This window comes from Choloepus didactylus, chromosome 10 (assembly GCF_015220235.1).
Source record: "Choloepus didactylus isolate mChoDid1 chromosome 10, mChoDid1.pri, whole genome shotgun sequence".
In the NCBI taxonomy this organism is placed as follows: Eukaryota; Metazoa; Chordata; class Mammalia; order Pilosa; family Megalonychidae; genus Choloepus; species Choloepus didactylus.
The window spans coordinates 32,580,047-32,592,140 of record NC_051316.1 but is presented as its reverse complement, the minus strand read 5'-3'; the positions used below and the strand labels follow the sequence as shown (position 1 = coordinate 32,592,140).

General features: G+C 40.9%; 1 pseudogene; it reads left to right on the top strand.

Annotated features, from left to right (window-relative positions):
* Positions 1-5,114: 5,114 nt before the first annotated feature.
* Positions 5,115-6,180, top strand: LOC119505685 (annotated as a pseudogene).
* Positions 6,181-12,094: the final 5,914 nt, after the last annotated feature.

Sequence of the window (12,094 nt, the reverse complement as noted above, 5' to 3'; positions counted from 1 at the left end):
TCTAAATCTTTTTTCCTTCTGCTACTCAGACAGAATGATATTGACTGTCTTATACGCCTGCTCCAATCTGCCGTTGGACCTTCTAGGGAATTTTTAACTTCTGTTACTGTGATCTGCAACACTGTTTGGTTCCTCTTCATAATTTCCATCTCTCTATTGGCATTATGTTTGTGTTCATCTGTTGTTTTCCTGATTTCCTTTAGTTCTTTGTCCATGGAATCCTTTAGGTCTTTGAGCATATTTAGGACCAGGTTTTAAAGCCTTTGTCTGGTATGTCCCAGATCTAATCCTATTCACTGATGGTTTCTAATGTGTTAATCTTCTTCTTTACCTAGGCCATCATCTCTTGTTTCTATGGTTTGCATCTTTTTGTTGAAACCTGCATATTTTGATACTTTAATGTGTTATTGCTGGAATTTAGACTTTGTGGTGTCTGTTCCTTAAGTTTGTATTCAGCAAGTGTTAAGACTGAGTTTTCCTCCCTGAATTCCAGGAGATACAACAAAAGAAGAAGAAGGAGGAGGAGGAGGAGGAGGAGGAGAAAGGAGGAAAAGAAGAAATCACACTTCCCAGTCTTTGCAGATTGTGACCTGTGCAAGTGCTCTCCTTCAGGTCTTATCCATACAATGGGTTGTATGAGAATAGCTCCAGGCTGAGGCATAACGGCCTCCCTGATCCTTCCTGTGCATGTGCCTTGGCTTGGGCATGCACAATGTGGCCCTAGGAATTCCCCTGTCTATGGGGTTCTAAATGTCCCCTCTTCCCTAGAAAACAGTTTCCTCATGGTCCTGGGGCACTGCACTGTATGTCCTACAGCCAGCAATCCCTTGCCCCAGGCAGCATGATTTGACTACAGAAAACTGTGGGAGAGCTCAGTGAGCTGCCTTCTACATGCAGGACAAGTTCTGGGGTGGTGAGTCTCTCAGGCCACCACAGGATAGATTGTGCCAGACACACATACTCCCAGTATGTGTACAAGGGTTATCCTGCTCCCTCTGAAACTGGGACCAGGGATTAGCACTTGGGAGCAGGGGTTGGCTCTGCTCTGAGCTGGTGAGGGGGCAGTCAGTTTACCCTGAGATCTTACTGCTTTTACAAAGCCTTTTTCTTGATTTGGTGCTTGCCCTGTTACTGCAGTCCTTTAACTGTTTTCTGGAGCCCTGAGGGCTGTTTCTGCCAGTTGTTGCTGGATGTTCAAAGCAGAGCTGTAGACTGTCCCACAGGAAGGGGAAAGAAGCAGACACCTTTTAGGAAAGGGAAGAAGAAGGGGGAAAAAGCAGGGATCTGAATTTCTTTCAACAGGGGAAAAGCTTTAGTTTCTGTTTTTGATTTTTCTGTTTGGACAGTCTCTGCTCTGCTGAGGGGAATTTTGTCTCTATTACACTTTATGCCCCAAGTCATTCTACACAAAATAAAAACCCCAGAACAATACTGGCTTTCAAGTATTTATGATACATTTATATACTTAGGGAAATCTCTCTTTAAACAATTTATTGCCGTTTCTTTGGGATAGTTATCTGGTCTAGTGCTTCAAATTATTGGAGACTATGAGTTCTTTAAATGCAATTCTTCCTCTCAAATTAGATATTTTTTAAAAGTGCCCAGAAATCCAATATTTTAAGCTGTTTCTTTCATTTAAGCCTTTAGTGTACAACTGAGTTTGTCTTTATTTGATGACGTTTGATGTAAATAGGTTAAAAAGTGAAAACTTTACAGACAATTGATTTAGTTCCTTTCTCATCTTAACCTGGTAAGTTATTAATCCCAGCTGTCTGTAAATGCCTAATTAAAAATCATCATTTCAAATTATATTTGAGCGCATTGCTAAAAGGAAAAAAATCCAGTGTTCCTGTGCCTTGGCTGACCTTACTAATAGGAGCACTAGCAGATATAAGGGAAATGTGAACAAAGAAATACTGGCTCCCTCCTTCTGTTCCCTACATCTTCTGCACCCCAAAGAGTGAGTAGCGGGCAAGTGGGGGCAGGGAAAGAGGCCAAGAAGGTAGTGAGATGAAGGCTCAATGAGGTCAAAAAGTGGGTGCTGGCTTAACTGTCACTCAGTGCTTGAAGCACCCTCACATTTAGGGGGCTGGCATTTTACAGTTTGCACCCCCAAACGTGAGCCCACATGAACTTCACAGCCACCCCAGAATGGGGTTGCTAGTTAGGGCAGGTATGAGTTTCCATTCTCCAAGGAAGGAATCCAAAAAGTTACATGACTGATCATTTATTTCTCGTGTTGAGATGGTGACAGATCTGGGACTAGGAGCCATGGCATCTGACCTAGTCCACAGCTCCTCCCAATTTATATTGCTGAGAATGAAAACTAGGAAGGGTGAAACTGCATCTTTGCAGATGAAAACATCAGCTACAGGAGCAAAAGAGTAGCCTTTGATGCTGTCCTTCCAAGCTCTATTTCCCATTTAATGTTTCTGAGCCAAAAACAAAACAAAACAGAACAAAACAAAACCCCTCTTTTTATAGCATTCAGTTCTTTGCCTCTGGAGTAGAATTAATTTTGCCTATTCCAGTGAGTTCCAAAGGCAACAAAGTGATTATAACTATACAGAATTGCATCAGTAATGCATCTGCCTTCTCGTTTCTGCCTCACCTGGGCTCGTTTTACAGGTTTTCTGGTCAAATGTGACTTAGCAAAAAACACTGTTCTCTACATACTTTTTTGGGATCCTATGGTCCTTTATCCCTTTTTTTTCTGTACTTTACTCTGTCTTCTAAAATAGCATTAAATGAGACAGAAATGAGACACTGCCTTTCTCCTGGGTTGGTTTTGTTCATTGAAGGAACATGGAAAGTTGCAGGATTTTACAGAAAGTATTAACTCATTTGGAATTAAGGCTGTGTGATTGGAGCAATAAATTCCTTCTGAATGAAAAGCAACAGAGAAGAAATAAGATATGCTGAATTAAATACCTTAGCAATTCAAATTAAATCTCTATTTGATCAGCTGAGCAAGTTAAAGGTGACTGACATCTCAAAGGCTTCACCTCAAATTAACCTCTTCTCAATTTTGAGCAACAGCAAAGGGTTTTCTATGGCATATTGTTTGCCACTGTTTACATGCCTGCTTCAAAATAGCTGAAATACTGGTGTAAGTATCTTGTAACACATTCTGTAGGCTTGTTGGGTGACTCAGCCACTCAACTACTGCATTTGTACAATTGTTAGTTTGAGTTGTAGTCAACTGTATAAGTACATGTAAGCACTTGATCCAAGAAAATCAAATACTAACCAAACCTAAAGAGGTTAACAAAAACTATTCCAACTCAGAAAAAAGCATAATTTCTAGTTTTGAAATTTTCTTTGGAGCCATTCATCCACCTGCTTCTGTACCAGTATTTCTCTCCAGATGATGCATCTTCAGGTTTTGTTTGCCTCTCGTTGACTACCTAAAGCTAACTGGGGTAACAGGGCAGAGAGTTTGGTACACCTCCAAGGACAAATGTGCATGGATTGAAAACATTGGCTGGGATTTCAGTCTCAAGAAAGAGAATTTAAAAAGTCACACTTTATTATTTTATACAATGCTCATTATGAATGTCAAAATATGTCACATCTTCTGAGTAGCACCCAAAAGATCCAATAACGGAAGAAAAAAATCCTTTCCAGTCAATTTAACAGGAAGTGTAAGAAACACAAAGACCACTTGCTCTGTTACCATAACAAGCACCTTCCCTCCAACCTCTTTGAGATGCAAGCAGGAAGTGTTTTATTTTGCATGGGTCACATCATAGCTACTGGCTTCCTAATAATTTTCCATGGCTGTTGAGCTACTTAGTTCTTTGGGGTTCCAGTCTTTTTTAGTCATTATGGGGCTCCATTTTCTTTTAACCCATTTTGACAGTGTGCCATCAACATCATCTTCATCACCTTGGCTTCCATGAGCCTTCACAGCTGGCCCAGTGGCTTTTCCCATCTCACCTCTCACTCTCCACCATGAACACAGTTCCCCAGTCATACTGCTCTGACTACTTGAGGCTCCTTCCAGGAGCAGTCCCTGCCTCTGTGCCCCTGCTCAAGCCATTCCTTCTCCTTCCCATTCCACCTCCTTGAATGTCTGCCAACATTCCGTTCTTCCCTCAAGCCCTATGCCAAATGCCAGAAAATCAGTTTCTTCTAGGTGCTTCCACAGCCCCTGGACATTAGGTTATCCAAGTGCCTGTTAGAGTGTTTTATATGTTTTTGGTCATCCTTGTTAGGCTAAGCTCCTCGAAGTTGTGTTCTTGTCTAATAAACTATTGGATCCTGTTCCTGTTTGCTAATGCTGCCTTTTTGCTGAACACCAGAAATGGATTGGCTTTTATAAAGGGGGTTTATTTGGTTATAAAGTTATAGTCTGAAGGTCATAAAGTGTCCAAGGTAAGGGGGTATCTTCACTGGAGGATGGCCAATGGTGTCCGGAAAACCTCTGTTAACTGGGAAGTCAAGTGGCTGGCATCTGTTCCAGAGTTCTGGTTTCAAAATGGCTTTCTCCCAGGATGTTCCTCTCTAGGCTGCAGTTCCTCAAAAATGTCACTCTCTTAGTTGCTCTTGGAGTGTTTGCCCTCTCTTAGGTTCTCCGGAGCAAGAGTCTGCTTTCAAAGGCTGTCTCCAAAATGTCTCCATAAGCTGCAGCTTCTCTCTCAGCTCCTGTGTGTTCTTCAAAGTGTCCTCTTGGTTGTAGCAAGCTCACTCCTTCTGTCTGAGTTTATATAGTGCTCTAGTAAACTAATCGAGGCCCATGCTGAATGGGTGGGGCCACACCTCCATGGAAATTATCCAGAGTTATCACCTACAGTTGGGTGGGTCACATCTCCATGGAAACACTAAAAGAATTACAGTCTAATCAACACTAATACATCTGCCCACACAAGACTGCATCAAAGCTAATGGTGTTTTGGGGGACATAATACATTCAAACTGGCATAGATCCCCTACCCCAGTGACTGGGCCACTTGGTGCTTGATTAATAAGTAAGGTTGCATGCTGGATTAAAAATTTGGGCAGCGGTACACAGTGGCAGTGTGGCATGGTGCACAGGCACAGCAGCTCTCCCGGGGGCAGGGACGGGAGCTGGGCGTGGGCGGCCAACTCGGATCTGAGCTGAGCAGATCAGGATGGATGACAACCTGGTTACCACCTTTAAGATACTCCTCATTGGCAAGTGTGGGGTGGGCAAGTCCAGCCTGCTTTTGAGGTTCACAGATGATACTTTTGATCCAGAACTTGGAGCAACAATAGGTGTTGACTTTAAGGTGAAAACAATTTCAGTGGATAGAAGGAAATAAGGCTAAACTGGCAATATGGGAAACTGCCGGGCAAGAGCAAGTTCAGAACATTACCTCCCAGCTAGAACAGAGGTTTATGATGTCACAAGAAGAGACACCTCTCTTAAACTGTGTCATTGCTTAAATGAATTGGAAATGCACTGCATAGGAAATGCCACAGTAGGTATGTGTTAGTTACGGTTCTCTAGGGAAACAGAATCAAAAGAAGATATCTGTAAATATAAGATTTTATAAAAGTGTCTCACACAATTATGGGGATGCATGAATCTAAATTCCATAGGGCAGGCAGTGAATTGGCAACTCCAATGAAGGTATTTGATGAACTCCTCAGAAAACACTTCTCTGGCTAGCCAAAGAAGAAGTGAAGGTCCTCTGTCTGTCTCGCTTAAAAGTCTTCAGCTGATTAGATTAGATCCAGCTGACTGAATTCTCTCATTGTGGAAGACATACCCTTCACTGAAGTGATCAGTCACAGCTGCAGCCAATTGACTGATTCAATAAACCAGCCTTCTGGTTTATTAACCAGCCACAAATGTCCTTGCAGTAATGGTTAGGCCAGTGCTTGCTTGACCAGACACCTGGACACCATCACCTGGCCAAGTTGACACATGAACCTCACCATCACAGTATGCAAGTTGGAAATAAAATTGATAAGGAAAATTGTGATGTTGATAGAAACAAAAGTTTGAAGTTTGCATGAAAGCATTCCATGTTATCCATAGAAGTAAGTGCAAAAACCTGTGACAGTGTCTAACGTGCCTTTGAGGAACTTTTTGAAAAGATCATTCAGACCCCTGGACTGTGGGAACATGAGAACCAGAATAAAGGAGTTAAATTGTCGCACAGGGAAGACAGTCAAGAAGTCGCCTGTGGTGGCTATTGTTCCGCGTTATAAACTCTGGGAAAGGCCGTCCCTTGCATATTTGACCAGATAGTGGTATCTTGCTGTATATAATTAGCTCTAAGTGCTATTTTAGGGACCTTGACTTTTGCACATATTTGTTTTGTATCATGACAGTAAATATTTGCAAGAAATTCCACTCCCTGGCTTTCCCAGGTAAAGTTGTGTGTGTTATGGTAAGCATGCACTATTTGCAGTCTACAGTTTTTGTGTAACATAAAATAGGTGTACCTTTATGAGTACTTTTGATTTTATGAGTGACATTTGTCATGTAATTTTTAAAAATCTATCCATCTAGTATATATTGATACAAGGTCTGCTTTTGTTCTCCTCTTGGCATAAATCCTCCTATCAATTACTGAATTACTTGGTATGCAGAGCTCCTGGAAACACTGGGAGGTGTACATGTATTATCAAACTGGTGAATTCCTTCAGGACTATCAAAGAGCATGATTCCACAGCTTTTCTAGGATGTGCAGTAGCCGATTCTCTTTTAATACTGAGCAAAATTCTCGTTATGGAATGTAGCCCAGGCCACTTACAATTAAATCTGTATTTGTTTTGATGATGCTTCTGAACTAGCATTGATACGTTAAAGCAGTTTGGTCTTACTTTTAAATTTACTGCAATGAGTAACACGGTTGCTTACCTGGAGTTTTTAATTCTGTGGTACGTACATTGGATGAGTGTCCTCTTTGCATAGCCTGTTGAGTTATGCAGTTTGGCAGCATGGCAATAAGATTTCCCATTTTGGTTTCAGAAGGACACAAATAGTGTGTTTATTGTAACTCATATAGTACTTACCACTTTGCCAACCAACGCTTTTTTCATAAATGTTGGTATTGTTTGTCCACTCACCTTAATTGTAGCTTGTTTAATGTTTATAAAGACCTGTGTCTTATGACTTTGTAAATGGCTAGTTATTATTCAAAACCCATTTCTGTGTTTTGAGGGGTAGGGGTAGAAATACTAATTGACAATTAGAGAAAGGCACGTTGCATCCAGAGGCTGATATGTGTGGGAAAATACTGTTGCAATGAAAATCTTGGTTATTTACTATACCAAGTAACCAATAATTTATCAAAACCAGCTTTTACAGACTAATAAATCTTTTCCTCTATAAAAAAAAAATTGTGAGCAGCAGAACCAAATGATTCCTTGTAATTGCCTTAGATTTGAATATTTTTCAGATTTGCCAAGTTCATTCACGCAAAAATTGCTCTCATTCTGGTCATTTCATGAATGAGGAAATCAGGCTGCAATATTCACATGTATGTCTACAGTTTATCTGTTGTTGTTTTTTTCCAGTGGGTAATCTGTAATAATTCAACCAGGCAAGCATGAAACGTCTCTCTATATTATATATGAAGAAGGGATTTAGTGAAATCAATTAATATTCAAACAAGTGCAGGAAATATTTAAAAGAAAAAAATATTTAAAAATTGTAAGAATTGTTATTTTCTATGCTCAAATGACCAGCAAATTAAAAGTTGTCATCTACTTACTAAAATAATTGTTCTACTTGGCTTCACTTTATCAGCAATGAGAGCAAGTTACTTGGAACTTTTGATACAGATACAGATATTCTACAATTCAGGAAATCATCATTATCATCATCATCATCCTCACCATGGCAATTTTTGTCAATACCTTATCCTGTCTTAGGTATTGTTAAATAATGTAAATATTTTATTGCTTTTACTTTTTTTTTGAATTTTGGAAGGTTTAATTTTCTTGGCAGTTTAGAAAGTACAATGCTATTTTCTAAAGACCCCAAATGGGAGAGGTAGGATTGAAATTCTTATCAACTGCTGTTATTATTCGGGGTTCTCTAGGGAAACAGAACTGACAGAAAAGATATATGTATGTGACTGTGCAGACTGAAAAGTCTAAATTCCATAGGGCTGTCCGCAAGCTGGAAACTCTAACTAAGGTGTGGTTGAATTCCCCAGGAGAAGCTGGCTGGCTGAAGTAAGGGCAGAAATTGTTCTGTCTGACTTATGAAATGCTTAAGACCTCCAACTGATTGGACGAGGAAACTCCCCTCATTTGTGACGGCCATGACCTTTGTTAACTGTAGATGCAAATCCATCCAGGTACAAAATACCTTCGCCGTAACAATCACACCAGGGCTTGTTTGACCAAACAACTGCTTGCCACAACCTAGCTAAGTTGACACATAAAATTAGCTGTCACATATGTAATTCTATATTTAACTTTTTGAGGAACCACCATATTCTCTCCAGTGGCTGCATAATTTTACATTCCTACCAACAATGCACAAGAGTTCCAATTTTTCCATGTCCTCTCTAACACTTATTATTTTCCATTTTAAAAAATAGCCATCCTAGTGGGTATCTCACTTGGTTTTGATTTGCATTTCACCAATGGCTAATGATGTTGAATGTCTTTTCATGTGCTCATTGGCCATTTGTAGATCTTCTTTGGAAAACTCTTCAAGTCCTCTACCCATTTTTTTAAAAAATTGGGTTATTGTCTTTTTGTTGTTGAGTTGTAGGAGGGCCTTATATATTCTGGATATTAAGCCACTATCAGATATATGATTTACAACTATTTTCTCCCATTCTCTTGGTTGTCTTCTCACTGTCTTGATAATATCCTTGGATGCACACAGTTTTTAAATTTTTAATGAAGTCCACTTTATCTATTATTTCTTTTGTTGCTCATGCTTTTGGTTCCATACCTAAGAATCCATTGCCAAATACAAGATCCTGGTTTTCCCCTGTGTTTTCTTCTAAGAGTTTCATGGTTTTAGCACTTTTATTTAGGTCCTTGATCCAGTTTGAGTTAAGTTATTATATTTGGTATGAGGTAGGGGTTCAACTTCATTCTTTTGCATGTAGAAATCCAGTTCTGAGAAAGTTTTTTACTGTCTCCCTTAAAGCTCAGTCAAAAGATCCTGGCCAGAACTCTGGCTGCTTCAAACTCTTCACTTCTTTTTCTCAGCCTGACCAGATACAATGTGCAGTGGCCTGAATCTCTTGACCACTCATTCTCCAGACTGTGTTCTGCAAATGGGACCCTTCCAGCTCCTGTAGGCCTTATGGGCCAGGAAAGCCAAAGAAAACCAATAGTAAACAAAAATTTCAGAATCCGACCAGTTCCTGAGTCTCTTTGGGGGAAATGAGGGAGACAGTGGGCTTTCTACATTTGGAGAATTCCCTCCAAACTCTTTCTAACCAGGGAGAGGGGTCAGGGAGCTAATAGTGTGGGATTTTTCAGTCTCTGATCTTTGGTTTCTCATTCCCACCCCCCTTCTACCCCTCACCATTTGCTTTCCTCACCTGGGAAAATTTTCCTTAACATGCTTAATATTCATTTCCTGGCTCCTAGTAACTGTAGTCACCTTAGTTCTAGCTTTGCAGATGATAGAATCCTGAGGTGCTCCTTGGGTCACCTCAGATTTTCACTGGGGCCTTGGACCTCATCTGGTCTTTGAGAATTTCCCTAATAGGGAATAATATTATTTAGGGATCTCTAGGGAAACAGAATCAACAAGAAATATCTGTAAATATAAGTGTTCCAGTTTGCTAATGCTGCCGTTACACAAAATATCAGAAATGGATTGGCTTTTATAAAGGGGATTTATTTGGTTACAAAGTTAAAGTCTTAAGGCCATAAAAGTGTCCAAGCTAAGGCATCAACAATAGGGTAACTTCACAGGAGAATGGCCAATGGCATCTGGAACACCTCTGTTGTCTGTTAAGGCACATGGCTGGCATCTTCTTGCACCCAGGGTGTGTTTCAGCTCCTTTCTCAGCTTCTGTGCTTTCTTCAGAATGTTGCTTTTGGGACATTCTGTCCTTTCTTAGATTCTCTGGAGCAAACACTGGGCTGGCATTCCCAAAGTGTCAGCAAAAGTCTGCTTCCAGCAGCCATCTTCAAAATGTCTCTCTTGGCTGCAGCACCTCCTCTGTCAGTGAACTTTTTTATAGGACTCCAGTGATTCAATTAAGAACCCCCTAAATGGATGGGGTAACACCTCCATGGAAATTATCCAATCAAAGTTCTCACCCACAGTTGATTGAGTCACATCTCTATGGAAACACTCAAAGGATTCCAACCTAATCAACACTAATACATCTGTCCCCACAAGATTGCATCAAAGAACATGGCATTTTGGGGGACATAATATATCCAAACTGGCACAATAAAATTTTATAAAAGTGTCTCACTCAACTGTGGGGATGCATGAGTCCAAATTTTGTAGGGCAGGCAGCAAACTGACAACTCTGGTAAAGGTGTTCAATAAACTCTTTAGGCAGCGAACTGGCAACTCTGTTGAAGGTGTTCAATGAACTCCTCAGGAAATGCTTTGCTGGCTAGCTGAAGTAGTGAAGGTCCTCTCTCTTCCTTAAAAGTTCTCAGCTGATTGGAATAAATCCTGCTGCTTGAATTATCTCATGCCCTTCATTGCTGTGAACAGTCACAGCTGCAGTCAACTGACTGATGATTTAATAAACCAGCCTTTTGGTTTATTAACCAGCCACAAATGTCCTTGCAGTAATGTTTAGGACAGTGCTTGCTTGACCAGACACCTGGACACCATCACTTGGCCAAGTTGACACATAAACCTAACCATCACAGTCCGCCCCTTGTCAACTTGGCAGTTATACCCATCACCTTAAACCATACTTTATCTCTAAGTAGAACACAATAACAGAAATATATTTTGCCTAACAATACTCAGCTGTCCTGTGTACAACCAGAAACGCACTAAATCTCTCCAGAGTAGGGTGCAAGTCCTTGGGTAACATTGACTCCTAAACTAGATTTCCTTTAACTTAAATACTGTGAAATGAACAATACAGCTTATGTCATATGATAAGGATATAAGATTGAGAAGAAAACAGGTATTTGCTTTACGGACAAATAAAAACATGCTCATAAAATAAGGAGGAAATAATCATGCCATCATAGTCCTCACTTCATTAACTTGTCATGTGGTCATAGTTCATATTTATCACTACTTTCTCCCAGTACCCATTCCATGTTCTGTTTACCTTCAGCAAGCACTTCAGCTGGCCATGGTTCTTTGCCTGGTGGAGAGACCCAAACTTTCATTCCTGAAGTTTCTTGGCCATTGGTAGTCCTTCCTGGATTGGGTTGTTGCAGTTTTCCATTGACTTTAATCACAGGGCATGGCAGTACTAACAGATGCCCTAGGGGATCTCCTGTATTTCAGGAAAACTCTTCTTTATCTCCATTGTATAGTTGCAGTGCTATTTCCCCTTGATGGTCAGGATCAATCACCCCAGCCAGTACAGTAATTCCCTTCCTTGCTTTTGATTCAGAGGCATAAGAAGCCCAAAGTGGACAGGTGGAAGTCTTAACTTCCAGTTCAATGGAATTATTGTTGTGTCTCCTGGTGGAAGCACTCCTCCTTTTGGAACTAAGACTTGTAGACCAGCAGAACTTGAGGTTGCAGGGACAGGAAGCAAAAATTTCCCTAGTGGATCACTAGGAGTGACAGTGAGTGGTGCCACTCCTGTTTCCACCCCTTGATTCCTGGACCCATGAATCCTGGGTATGGGAGAAACAGCACCCAGAGTGGATGCTGATTCAAAACATACACAGCCTCCTGGAGAACACTGCCCCAGCCCTGCAAGGTATTGCCACCTAGTTGGTGCCATAATTGAGTCTTTAACAGGTCATTCCACCATTCTGTCAACCCAGCTGCCTCTGGATGATGGGAACATGGTAAGACCAGAGGATTCCATGAGCATGTGCCCATTCCCGCACTTCATTTGCTGTGAGGTGGGTTCCTTGGACAAAAGCAATGCTGTGTGGAATACCATATGGTGGATAAGGCATTCTGTAAGTCCATGGATGGCAGTTTTGGCAGAAGCATTGCATGCAGGGAAGGCAAACCCACATCCAGAGTATG